At 52.5% G+C, this 13,100-nt stretch overlaps 1 protein-coding gene across 2 annotated transcripts in view; it reads right to left on the minus strand.

Annotated features, from left to right (window-relative positions):
- Positions 1-13,100, minus strand: part of ARHGAP4 (Rho GTPase activating protein 4) — a 48,001-nt gene that overhangs the window by 32,079 nt on the left and 2,822 nt on the right. The gene's annotated exons all lie outside the window — the stretch shown is intronic.

Below are 13,100 nucleotides of genomic sequence, written 5' to 3' on the forward strand. Positions count from 1 at the left end.
GACCCCACTGAGGGTCAGGGATGCCAGACTCCAGGTGGGGCCTGGGGATCCCCTGGAATTCCAGCTCCTCTCCAGACTGCAGAGATCAGTTCCCCTGGAGGAAAGGGCTGCTTGTGAGGGGGGACTCTGTGGCCTTGGACCCCACTGAGGGTCAGGGATGCCAGACTCCAGGTGGGGCCTGGGGATCCCCTGGAATTCCAGCTCCTCTCCAGACTGCAGAGATCAGTTCCCCTGGAGGAAAGGGCTGCTTGGGAGGGGGGACTCTGTGGCCTTGGACCCCACTGAGGGTCAGGGATGCCAGCCTCCAGGTGGGGCCTGGGGATCCCCTGGAATTCCAGCTCCTCTCCAGACTGCAGAGATCAGTTCCCCTGGAGGAAAGGGCTGCTTGTGAGGGGGGACTCTGTGGCCTTGGACCCCACTGAGGGTCAGGGATGCCAGACTCCAGGTGGGGCCTGGGGATCCCCTGGAATTCCAGCTCCTCTCCAGACTGCAGAGATCAGTTCCCCTGGAGGAAAGGGCTGCTTGGGAGGGGGGACTCTGTGGCCTTGGACCCCACTGAGGGTCAGGGATGCCAGCCTCCAGGTGGGGCCTGGGGATCCCCTGGAATTCCAGCTCCTCTCCAGACTGCAGAGATCAGTTCCCCTGGAGAAAAGGGCTGCTTGGGAGGGGGGACTCTGTGGCCTTGGACCCCACGGAGGGTCAGGAATGCCAGCCTCCAGGTGGGGCCTGGGGATCCCCTGGAATTCCAGCTCCTCTCCAGACTGCAGAGATCAGTTCCCCTGGAGGAAAGGGCTGCTTGGGAGGGGGGACTCTGGGGCCTTGGACCCTACTGAGGGTCAGGGATGCCAGCCTCCAGGTGGGGCCTGGGGATCCCCTGGAATTCCAGCTCCACTCCAGACTGCAGAGATCAGTTCCCCTGGAGGAAAGGGCTGCTTGGGAGGGGGGACTCTGTGGCCTTGGACCCCACGGAGGGTCAGGAATGCCAGCCTCCAGGTGGGGCCTGGGGATCCCCTGGAATTCCAGCTCCTCTCCAGACTGCAGAGATCAGTTCCCCTGGAGGAAAGGGCTGCTTGGGAGGGGGGACTCTGTGGCCTTGGACCCCACTGAGGGTCAGGGATGCCAGCCTCCAGGTGGGGCCTGGGGATCCCCTGGAATTCCAGCTCCTCTCCAGACTGCAGAGCTCAGTTCCCCTGGAGGAAAGGGCTGCTTGGGAGGGGGGACTCTGGGGCCTTGGACCCCACTGAGGGTCAGGGATGCCAGCCTCCAGGTGGGGCCTGGGGATCCCCTGGAATTCCAGCTCCTCTCCAGACTGCAGAGCTCAGTTCCCCTGGAGGAAAGGGCTGCTTGGGAGGGGGACTCTGTGGCCTTGGACCCCACTGAGGGTCAGGGATGCCAGCCTCCAGGTGGGGCCTGGGGATCCCCTGGAATTCCAGCTCCTCTCCAGACTGCATAGATCAGTTCCCCTGGAGGAAAGGGCTGCTTGGGAGGGGGACTCTGTGGCCTAGGACCCCACTGAGGGTCAGGGATGCCAGCCTCCAGGTGGGGCCTGGGGATCCCCTGGAATTCCAGCTCCTCTCCAGACTGCATAGATCAGTTCCCCTGGAGGAAAGGGCTGCTTGGGAGGGGGACTCTGTGGCCTAGGACCCCACTGAGGGTCAGGGATGCCAGCCTCCAGGTGGGGCCTGGGGATCCCCCGGAATTCCAGCTCCTCTCCAGACTGCAGAGATCAGTTCCCCTGGAGAAAAGGGCTGCTTGGGAGGGGGACTCTGTGGCCTAGGACCCCACTGAGGGTCAGGGATGCCAGCCTCCAGGTGGGGCCTGGGGATCCCCTGGAATTCCAGCTCCCCTCCTGACTGCAGAGCTCAGTTCCCCTAGAGAAAGGGCTGCTTGGGAGGGGGGACTCTGTGGCCGTGGACCCTATAGCATTGCACCCACTGAATGCGACCCATCTTGATCTCAGTCCAGAGGAATGGAAGGTGATTATAAGCCACTTTGACATTCCTTCGGGCAGTAAAAAAGGCAAATGTAAGGCGCTTTGAGACTCCTTCGGGGAGAGAAAAGCAGCATATAAGGAACCAACTCTTCTTCTTCTACCGGCACACATCCTGCTTGAGTCTAGGTGGAAACAAGAACCCCGCCGATGTTATTTGGCCCGGGGACAGCTGCATGATTTCATGTGCTTGCGCGTTCCCTGTCTCTCTCCCCACACAGAGGCTTGCATTCATCGCTTCCTCACTCTTGGCCACACTCAAGAATGAAACTGCCCCCAATGGAAAGTTCTGTCACAAGCCCCACGCTTTGGGGGTAATTTTAAAGCGAGTGTGCACCAAGCTTCTCACAACACCTGACAACACCATGCGCGGACCCTGTGGCAAACACAGTCACCTCTGGGCCAAGGCTGTACAATCCACGGTCTCAAAAAAACAACAACAACCGGGAAAACAGTCTGTGTTTTTCAGATTGAGAGGCGAGCCGTCAAAAGTATTCCATGTCCATAGGAGTTTCAAACATCCAGTCAAGAAAGGAGATTCGAGAGTGCTCCTTCCCTGCCACAAATTTTGCTAGTCTTAAGGTGTTACTGGACCCTGGCTCAAGAGAGCTGTGACTCACGAAATCTCTGCCCCTGCCACAGATTATGTTAGCCTTTAAGGTGCGCCCGGACTCTGGCTCTTTTCTGCTGCTGCAGACAGACTAACATGGCGACCCAACCTGATCTATGAACAGAATGAAGGGAAGAAGAAGAAAAGTTGGTTCTTAGATGCCACTTTTCTGGACCAGAAGGAGCCTCAAAGTGGCTTACAATTGCTTTCCCTTCCCCTCCCCACAACAGGCACCCTGTGAGGGAGGGGAGGCTGAGAGAGCCTGGATATTACTGAAGAAGAAGAGTTGGTTCTTATATGCCACTTTTCCCTCTACCTGAGGGAGTCTCAAAGTGGCTTCCATTCGCCTCCCCTTTCCTCTCCCCACAACAGGCATCCTGTGAGGGAGGCAAGGCTGAGAGAGCCTGGATATTACTGCTCAGTCAGAAAAGAAGAAGAGTTGGTTCTTATATGCTGCTTTTCTCTACCCAACGGAGTCTCAAAGCGGCTTACATTTGCCTTCCCTTTCCTCTCCCCACAACAGACACTCTGTGAGGGAGGTGAGGCTGAGAGAGCCCTGATAATACTGAAGAAGAAGAAGAGTTGGTTCTTATATGCCGTTTTTCTCTACCTGAAAAAGTCTCAAAGCGGCTTACAATTGCCTTCCCTTTCCTCTCCCCACAACAGACACCCTGTGAGGTGGGTGAGGCTGAGAGAGCCCTGATATTACTGAAGAAGAAGAAGAGTTGGTTCTTATATGCCACTTTTCTCTACCTGAAAAAGTCTCAAAGCGGCTTACAATCGCCTTCCCTTTCCTCTCCCCACATCAGGCACCCTGTGAGGCAGGTGAGGCTGAAAGAGATCTGAGCACTGCTCAGTCAGAACAGCTCTATCAGTGACTAGCTCAAGGTCACCCAGCTGGCTGCATGTGGAGGATGAGCGGGGAATCAAACCCGGCCTCGCCAGATTAGAACTCCACACTCCTAACCACTACATCAAGCTGGCGATTGTAAGCCGCTTTGAGACACCTTTGGGTAGTACAAAGCAGGGTACAAAACCAACTCTTCAGAGCAGTGGAGGAAGACAACACTAACTTCCAGCTGCACATTACAGATTTTTCCTCTGCAGCGGGAATGTTGAGCCCACTTCTGTGCTCTCCTGTGAGCATCAGCGCAGCCCCGCAAACCCTCCTGGCGCCCTCTCCCCAGACAGGGAGCTCCTTTGAAGATGCCCGCCGCCTTCTCCCTCCCACACGCCAGGGATCCTTGGCGGGGAAGGCGTCGAGGGAAGGACGGCTTGAAGGGAAAGGGGATTTGGAAGCCGCTGAATGAAACTCATTCTTGCTCGCTCCGGCAGGAATATCTGCCACCCCGAACTCTCCGATGTCACGGGGGAGAAGAGTCCGAGGGAATAAGCGGACTTTCTTGAACGCCGTTCCTCTGGCTGAACTCAAAATGGCCGCCGAACCAAGGTTTCTCCCTCGGCTTCCCTCACACAGGCTTCTCTCCAGGACCCTTTGACTCCTATCGTCATTTTAACGGCAGGGTGGTCGCCAATTAGCTTTGTGGGGGGGGAGGGAAATGAGCTCCTCAAAAGACTGGTTGCCAACCTCCAGGTGGCACCTGGAGATCTCCTGCTGTTACAAATGACCTCCAAATGACCGAGATCAGCTCCCCTTGAGAAAATGGCTGCTTTGGAGGAGGGACTTCCTTCCCCAAACCCTGCCCTCCTCAGGCTCCACTCCCAAAATATACAGGTGTTTCCCCACCAACTATCACCTGGCCAGGAGAAAACTCTCCTCATTTAGCCCACCTCACAGTGAACCTCAAAGCTTTGCTATGGGACACCCAGGGCAGCCACCAGACTGGGCAGGGTCCTGGAAACCCAAGCCCCACTGGTTGTGAAAGTTCAAGGGGACCTAAGCCAGTGGTTCTGAACCTGGGGGTCGGGACCCCTTTGGGGGTTGAACGATCCTTGCACCGGGGTCGCAGACAACAGCCTTGCGGGGTAGATCAAGATAGAGCGTTTGTCTGCCTGGAGCAGCGGGAAAGAGCGAGATCAGCATGGTGGGACAAGAGGCAGAACTGAACTGAGAAACCCCATGGAAAAACCAACTGATATACAATCAATGGATCTTCATGCTATGGGTCTGTTTTGGTTTAATTTCTGTGAAAGAAGACTTGCATGATGTTATGGGGGTCACCACAACATGAGGAACTGTATTACGGCATTAGGAAGGTTGAGAACCACTGACCTAAGCCAAGGCCTAGCTCAATACATAAGGTAGTCCTCTTTTCTGAATCATAGATTCATACATATTGGATCTGGGTCCCGATCCTGGGTAACAGCAGGTTGAGAGAAAAAGCTGACTACGAAAAACTGCAATTGGAGGATACAGAACATTTGCTGGGTAAAATTTATTGATTGTTATTGCGACAGGATTGTGAAACAGAACAAGTTAAGGATTGTATGATAAAATGGGCTCGGATCTTTCCTCACCTCCTGGCAAGTCCACCACATATGATACAATGATGCCTTTATAGTCTTCCATCAGTTCCCATTATATTCTATAATATGTAGTGTATTTTTCTGAATACATAAAACGAAAAACAAAACTAAGTTCTCCTCAATTCATGCATTTGGGATGCCTGATTAGGAGCAGAACCATGGCACAGACAAAAACAGACAAAAACGCTTTACCTGGAGATCTCCCCAAATCGCAAGTGATTGCTAAACAACAAAAAAGCACTTCCCTTGGAGAACATGACTGCCTTAGAGTGGCATTATACCTCACAAATGTCTCTTCCAAAGTTCCACTCCCAAATCTCTGGGAATTTTATAGCCTACAGCTGGCAACCACCATATTCAATGTGCCATTTTCCCAACATGGAATTACTCAGAATGGGAATTACTCCTGGGCCTGCTAAAAAATTACTATAAAACACTCCGCAGGATTGTGGGGCAGGAGAAGGATGAACCAAGCCTGGAGGGCCAGGGATGCCAGCCTCCAGGGAGGACCTGGGGATCCCCTGGAGTTCCAGCTCCTCTCCAGGAGATCAATTCCCCTCAAATCTCCAGTAATCGCCAGGACCTGGCACCCTTAGACTGGGCACTAGGCCATTTTATGTTTAAAGCAGTCCCCCTCTCCAAATTGGCTTATGTGCAAAAAGCCTCTTACAGAACAGCACTACTAAGGATTAGGTAATGGATTAAATTTCTCCAAATATCTTGCTAAATCATCATTTTTTAATTTTATAAACACAGAAAACAGAAGGATTAGGGCTGGTGCGGTCAGGTGGTTAGCATGATTGTGGAGGACTGGGTTCAAATCTACACTCTGCTATGGAAGTTCATTAGACCATCTTGGGCTTGCAATCTCTCAGTCTAACTTCACAACTCAAGGGGATTGGGGATCCCCTGGAATTCCAGCTCCTCTCCAGACTGCAGAGATCAGTTCCCCTGGAGAAAAGGGCTGCTTGGGAGGGGGGACTCTGTGGCCTTGGACCCCACTGAGAGTCAGGGATGCCAGCCTCCAGGTGGGGCCTGGGGATCCCCTGGAATTCCAGCTCCTCTCCAGACTGCAGAGATCAGTTCCCCTGGAGGAAAGGGCTGCTTGGGAGGGGGGACTCTGTGGCCTTGGACCCCACTGAGGGTCAGGGATGCCAGCCTCCAGGTGGGGCCTGGGGATCCCCTGGAATTCCAGCTCCTCTCCAGACTGCAGAGATCAGTTCCCCTGGAGAAAAGGGCTGCTAGGGAGGGGGGACTCTGTGGCCTTGGACCCCACTGAAGGTCAGGGATGCCAGCCTCCAAACTCATAAGGGTTCCACTAAGCCCTCAACCAAATTCAAGTTTCTCCCCCACCCTCTTTCCCCAAATCACCCAAACAATCTGTAGCTCTCTCTCTCTCTCTCTCTCTCTCTCTCTCTCTCTCTCTCTCTCTCTCTCTCTGCACACCAGCAGGAAGCTAATTTCTCCAACATGACCCAGGAAACGCATGTACCAAACAGACACACCTTTATAACTCTGCTTCACAAATGCATCCTCTACATCGAAGACTACCACTCACAACACCAAACAGCTTCCGTAAACGCTTCTCACTCCATCAGGATCACCAGATGCCCTGTTTTAGAGGAAACACCCTCTCATTTTTTGGTGACTGTCCTCTTTTGGGCTCTTTATTAAAAACTGACTAAAATGTGCTCTTTTGGAGTTTGGGAGGTTAGGAATCTTTCTGGTTAGTGGCAGTGCTCCCAGCTGAAATAGCAGGAGTACTAAAAATGAGATTTGTCACAGCAATCCCTTGTTTGAAGTAATCCATCAGGAAATATGTCCCCGTTTTTGCTTTTCAAAAGACTGTAACCCCGTCCTACAAGTAGGGGCGGACTGAAACAACAGATTTTGGGGATCCGGGCAGAGCTGGGTCAATTTTGTCTATGCCTCCAATCACAGGTAGCCTGGCTGGGAAAGCGTCCGAGACGCTTCTGAATCAAAACGTAAAATGTATCTGTAACCTGTTTACCACTTTCCGCTGTCCCTAAACATTCCAATCTATAAGGCTGCCAACCCCTAGGTGGTTCTACATTATTTAAGTAGCTGGGTTTACACAGACCTTTCAATTTTGGTTTGCTTAGTGCAGGAGTGGCCGAACTGTGGCACTCCAGTTGTCCAAGGACTACAATCCCCATGAGCCCCTGCCAGCATGTGCTGCAGGGACTCGTGGGAATTGCAGTCCATGGACATCTGGAGAAACACAGTCTGGTCACCCCTGCTCTAGGTGGCGGCTGGAGATCTCCCATTATGACAACTGGTATCCAGGGGACAGAGCTCAGTTTACCTGGAGGAAACTGTCATTTTGGAAGGCATGACGCACCTCCCGAAACCCCACCCTCCTCAGAATCCACCCCCAAAATCTCCAAGTCAGCCCGGAGCTGGCAGCTCTCCTGATCCAGGTAGTCATCCCACTCAATTAATTAATTGATTGATTAATTAATATTTTTATACCCCGCCCCTCCCAATGTAGTCAGTCCAGGACGGCTTACATCAAGGTAAGAGAATAAAATACAACTATTACCATAAAAAAAACCCAGTAAAATACTAAAACTATCTAAAATTTCCATCAGGTGGTGGAGCCCCATTCCTCCCCTACACCATTGCCAATGGATCGCCCTACAGAAAGAGTAAATTTGGGGGGGGCTTACAAAACTATGGCTTTCGTATACATAGGACAAGGTCTCCATCCCCTCTGAGCCTGCGGGCACCTTTGAAATTCTGGCACAGGGAGCTCACTGCGGCCACAACATGGCCAATGCAGGGGGCGGGGTCCACTGCAAAATGGCTGCCCCAGGAGGTGGAGCCATATATATACAGAGGCAGCCCAAGTGCAGGGAAAAAGAGGGGGGATTTCAAGGTACCCAGGGAAAGAGGGGTGGATAAAGCAACTGCTAGCAGCTGCCACTGAAAGAATGTAATTTTAATCTGTGCTGCTGAGCATATCTCATATCTTATTGTTTTATTTATTTCTTAAAATTATATTCCACCCCTTCTAGAGTGACGCAGGGAAGGCCAGAAGCCCTGCTGGGCAAAAGTCCCGATGGCTCTCTTTAAAAAGTTGGTGAGCGCCAGGAAAGGTGCCAGGCAGTGCCTGTCCCGGTGGCCACTGAGGCTATTTGCTGGGGGATCCCCATTCATGGATGAACTTTTTGCACTTTGTTGCATAACTTCTTCAGCAACAGGGGAGGGACTCCTTTCTTCTGGCCTGGGCGCTTGGGTGACTCACCCACACAGGCCAAGCTGCTGACACACACGTTCAACGATGACAGGGTTCTAGGCAGAAGTCGAAAACCGTAAACATAAACACAGCTGTGGCAAATCAGGCTCAGCACAAAGAGACAGAGTCGCACACAGAATGCGCAGTGGAAAAACAGAGCTAGGCGCACCAGGGCGACTGCAGCCAGGCCGCCCCAAAGCCGTAGCCCCGAGCATAAATTCCACAGCCACGTCCCAAGTTGCGTGACCAAGTTCCGCAAGGGGATGCCGCTCACGTATCCAAGCACCGAACACACAAACATCTCACCGATTTGGAAGTAAACCGCAGAGCATGAATCATACATCCTTTGAATGCATGCACAGGGGAGTCCAATCCACACCCAGCCATAACTTGGCTCCTAAATTTGTGGGTTCAGAGGTGGACACGGATGCTGGGAGGGATTTGAGCTCTTTATTAGGACCCCAGTATGGTACAAGAAGAAGTGAACCTGAACCAACAACCCCCAGGAACCATCACAACTTATATATGCAGGTGATCAATGGATCTGGGGGGGGGGGGATTGAAGACAGCAGAGGAGGGAGAAACAAATCCAAGAGGCAAATCTCTGCTGAGAGAAGTTAGGGCATTTGGAGCGCAGTCACTTTAAGACAAGCCTTGCAACCGGGAACCAGGAAGTCTTTGAACTGATGCCCTGGCCAATCAGGGAACACTGCTTTGCTACAAGGCACGGAGAAGGAAGTTAATTCGAAAAAAGCAAAATTCTGCACCCTTCCTGATGCCGATTTTTCAAATATCAAGGCTTATATCCACTTCTGGATATCGCGGGGGAAAGGTGGGGTCACTCCGGATCGATCATGCATGTTGCAGAGGGAAAATTTAAAGCGTCCAAAATAAAAATGGAAATTTATTTCAGTGTTGACAGGAGGGACTTATTCAAGCTGGGAGTGGATAAAAAGCCCCGTGCAGACTATACCCTGGACACAGATCCTCAATGTGCATCTGTCATTAATGCGCACTCCCAGGCCATATGTTAACTCGGCAGCCGCCTTGCACGCCGCCAACCCTGAAAACTCAAGGATGCGTGAGGTCTTATTCTACGGCAGGCAGAGGAAGTGGCTCTCTTGACAGGAGGCGTCTCGTCTCCTGTGTGCACAAACATGCAGATAAAAACAAGCACTGCAACCCCGCAGTTTGTCATGCTGGGTGACGCGCAAACAGCTCGTCATTCAACAGGTGGCGCAGATGAACGAAAACGCTCCCGGCGTTCGCCTAACAAATAGATCCCTGGAATATCAAGTGGGAAACAAGTCTGTAGTAGATATTTATAGGGCTGCATGGGGTATTTATAGGCCAGGCACCTCCCCTCCCCTCCCCAGACTCCAACCTGCCTGGGCTCCACCCCCAATTCTCTAGTCTTTTCCAAACACAAAGGAGACACCCCTAGAGACAGATGCTCTAAGCAGGGCAGTTCAAAGGCTATCGTTGGAGAAATGCGGAAAAGATGCAAATACGGCACTAGGCCCAGAATTCAGCGGGAGAAGCTCAGCTTCGGTTCTTCCAGAAAGTAAATGTAGAGCCCTTATTATATTGAACGCGCTTCTGAGTAAAGATAACCACTGCCTAGCGTGGTTTTGTCAGATCTCGGAAGCTAAGCAGGGTCTTGGATGGGAGACCACCGAGGAAGTCTGGGGTTGCTCTGCAGAGGAAAGCAATGGCCAACCAACTCTGCTTGTCTCTTGCCCCAAACCTAACAGCCCAGTCTAGTCTGATCTTCCCAGATCTTGGAAGCTAAGCAGGGTCAGCCCTGGTTAGTTCCTGGATGGAAGACCACCGGGGAAGATGGGGGGTTGCTCTGCAGAGGAAAGCAATGGCCAATCAACTCTGCTTGTCTTTTGCCCCAAACTTAACAGCCCAGGCTAGTCTGATCTCCCTAGATCTTAGAAGCTAAGCAGGGTCAGCCCTGGTTCGTACTTGGATGAGAAATCCCCAAGGAAAACCAGGGTTGCTATGCAGAGGAAGGCAATGGTCAACCACCTCTGTTTAGCTCTGCCCTAACGTGGATGGCACAGGCTAGCCTGATCTCCTCAGATCTTGGAAGCTAAGCAGGGTCAGCCCTGGTTTGTACTTGGATGAGAAATCCCCAAGGAAAACCAGGGTTGCTATGCAGAGGAAGGCAATGGTCAACCACCTCTGTTTAGCTCTGCCCTAACCTGGATGGCCCAGGCTAGCCTGATCTCCTCAGATCTTGGAAGCTAAGCAGGGTCAGCCCTGGTTCGTACTTGGATGAGAGATCCCCAAGGAAAACCAGGGTTGCTATGCAGAGGAAGGCAAAGGTCAACCACCTCTGTTTGGCTCTGCCCTAACGTGGATGGCCCAGGCTAGCCTGATCTCTTGGAAGCTAAGCAGGGTTGGCCTCAGTCAGTATTCGGATGGGAGACCTCCAAGGACATCCAGGGTTGCTATGCAGAGGCAGGCAATACCACAACACCTCTAAAAGTCTCTTCCATGGTCCTTCATGGCCCATGCTGGCCTAATCTCATTGAATCGCAGAAGCTAAGCAGGGTTGGCTCTGTTTAGCACTTGGATGGGAGACCTCCAAGGAAGTCCAGGGTTGCTACGCAGAGGCAGGTAGTGACAAACCACCTTTGACCACCTTGCCCTGGAAACTCTACAGGGGAGCCGCCAGTCAGCTTTGAAGGAAGAGGAGGAAACAGCATTCTACACCAGGGGTAGTCAACCTGTGGTCCTTGGATGTTCATGGACTACAATTCCCATGAGCCCCTGCCAGGGGCTCATGGGAATTGTAGTCCATGAACATCCAAGGACCACAGGTTGACTACCCCTGTTCTACACTACAGCAGAAGAAACAGTAAGAGAGACGCTTCAAAGAAGGATAAACCAGGAAGACGGAACAAGGAGAACCAGTGGTTGGAACACCTTCCCTACGATCTTAACGACACATGAACCGAGTTCAGGATCACCGCAAGCCCAACCGGTCGAGTTCCAGGGTCGCGAAACAGGAACCAAACCCGCCAGTGGAGGAGATACCCTGTCCCATTTTCTCTGCCAACGCTACCAGTGGCTGGCACAGGCACGGAGACACAGGCAGGGCCCTTCCCCCAGCCCTCCTCACAAAAGCCTCTGAAAAATCAGAACTGACAATTCAAAACAGCTCAGCACGGCCAGCGATGCCAGAGAGAAAAGCTTCGTTGCAAGCCCGGGGGGGGGGGGGGGAGAAAAGCAGTTGGTTCCTGGAGAAACATTCGGGGATTCAAAGACTGTGCATTTTTGAAGGGACAGCATGGAAGTTCGGGGTGAGTGAGAACAGGGGAAGGTGATCCTAAACGAGGGCATCCAACTGAGCTGATGGGCAGGAGATTCAGGGGGGACCAAAGGAAAAATTTCTTTACATAGTGAGTGATTAAAAGGTGGAATTTGTTGCCGGGGGACGTGGTGACGGCCGGAGGAATAAACCGCTATGAAAGGGGACTAGGTAGATTCATGGAAGAAAGGACCGCCATCCGTCACGGTGACAAAAAGAACCTCCACACTTGGACGCAGTTGACCTCTGAATCCCGGTGTAAAGAGGCAACCTCAGAGGAAGGCCTCGCCCTCTGTGCCCTTTTGCTAGCCCTGCAGGGGAACTGGTTGATCATTTCGTGAGACGGGAGGCTGGACTAGATGGCCCCCTGGTCTGATCCAGCAGGGCTGCTATGATCCCTTTCATCTCCTCCAGATGTTTTCTGCAGGGGTGGAGCATCCTGGGGTAGTCAAACTGCGGCCCTCCAGATGTCCGTGGACTACAATTCCCATAAGCCCCTGCCAGCAAATGCTGGCAGGGGCTCATGGGAATTGTAGTCCATGGACATCTGGAGGGCCGCAGTTTGACTACCCCTGGTTTACACAGTCAGGGTAAGTGCATTTAGGAGTCAGATATTCAAGAGATAACACAGCACAGATAACAACATTACAGGGTTGTTGTGGGTTTCTTTTTTTACGTGCAACCAGGCAAGAAAAGTTTGCAATGGTGGTGGGGGGGGAGAGAATAACTGTGTAATTCAAATCTTCAGCGTTAGGGTTTTTAAGATAAGTTCCCATGGCTAAGGATTTTGTCCCCTTCTAGGCAGGTTTCTAAACTAAGCCACGAAGCATGCACAGACATGCACAAGGAAAATAAGGCACTGAAGCTGTTTTTCTGTAAATCAAGTCAGTATTACCTACTCAGACTAGCAGTGGCTCTCTAGGATCCTTCTCACCCCCTCCTCCTGGGTCCTTCTAACTGGAGATGCTGGGGATTGAACCTGGGACCTTCTGCCTGCCAAGCAGAGGCTCTGCCAATGAGCCAGGGTCTCAGGCCAAGGTCTTTCCCATCCCCTCCTGCCTGGCCCTTCTAACTGGAGATGCCGGGGATTGAACCTGGGACCTTCTGCCTGCCAAGCCGAGGCTCTGCCCCTGAGCCAGGGTCTCAGGCCAAGGTCTTCCCCATCCCCTCCTGCCTGGTCCTTTTAACTGGAGATGCCGGGGATTGAACCTGGGACCTTCTGCCTGCCAAGCAGAGGCTCTGCCACTGAGCCAGGGTCTCAGGCCAAGGTCTTCCTGAAGGACATGGCAGAGCTGGAAAAAGTATCAAGGAGAGATACCAAGCTGATGGGGGTGGGTGGGAGGCCTAGGGGAAAAATCTGTGACTTTTTCTACCTCTCCCAACAGACAAGAACCAGAGGGCACCCAACAAAGTCAATGGGCAGTAGCTTCAG

This window comes from Paroedura picta, chromosome 3, assembly GCF_049243985.1.
Source record: "Paroedura picta isolate Pp20150507F chromosome 3, Ppicta_v3.0, whole genome shotgun sequence".
NCBI classification, from domain to species: Eukaryota; Metazoa; Chordata; class Lepidosauria; order Squamata; family Gekkonidae; genus Paroedura; species Paroedura picta.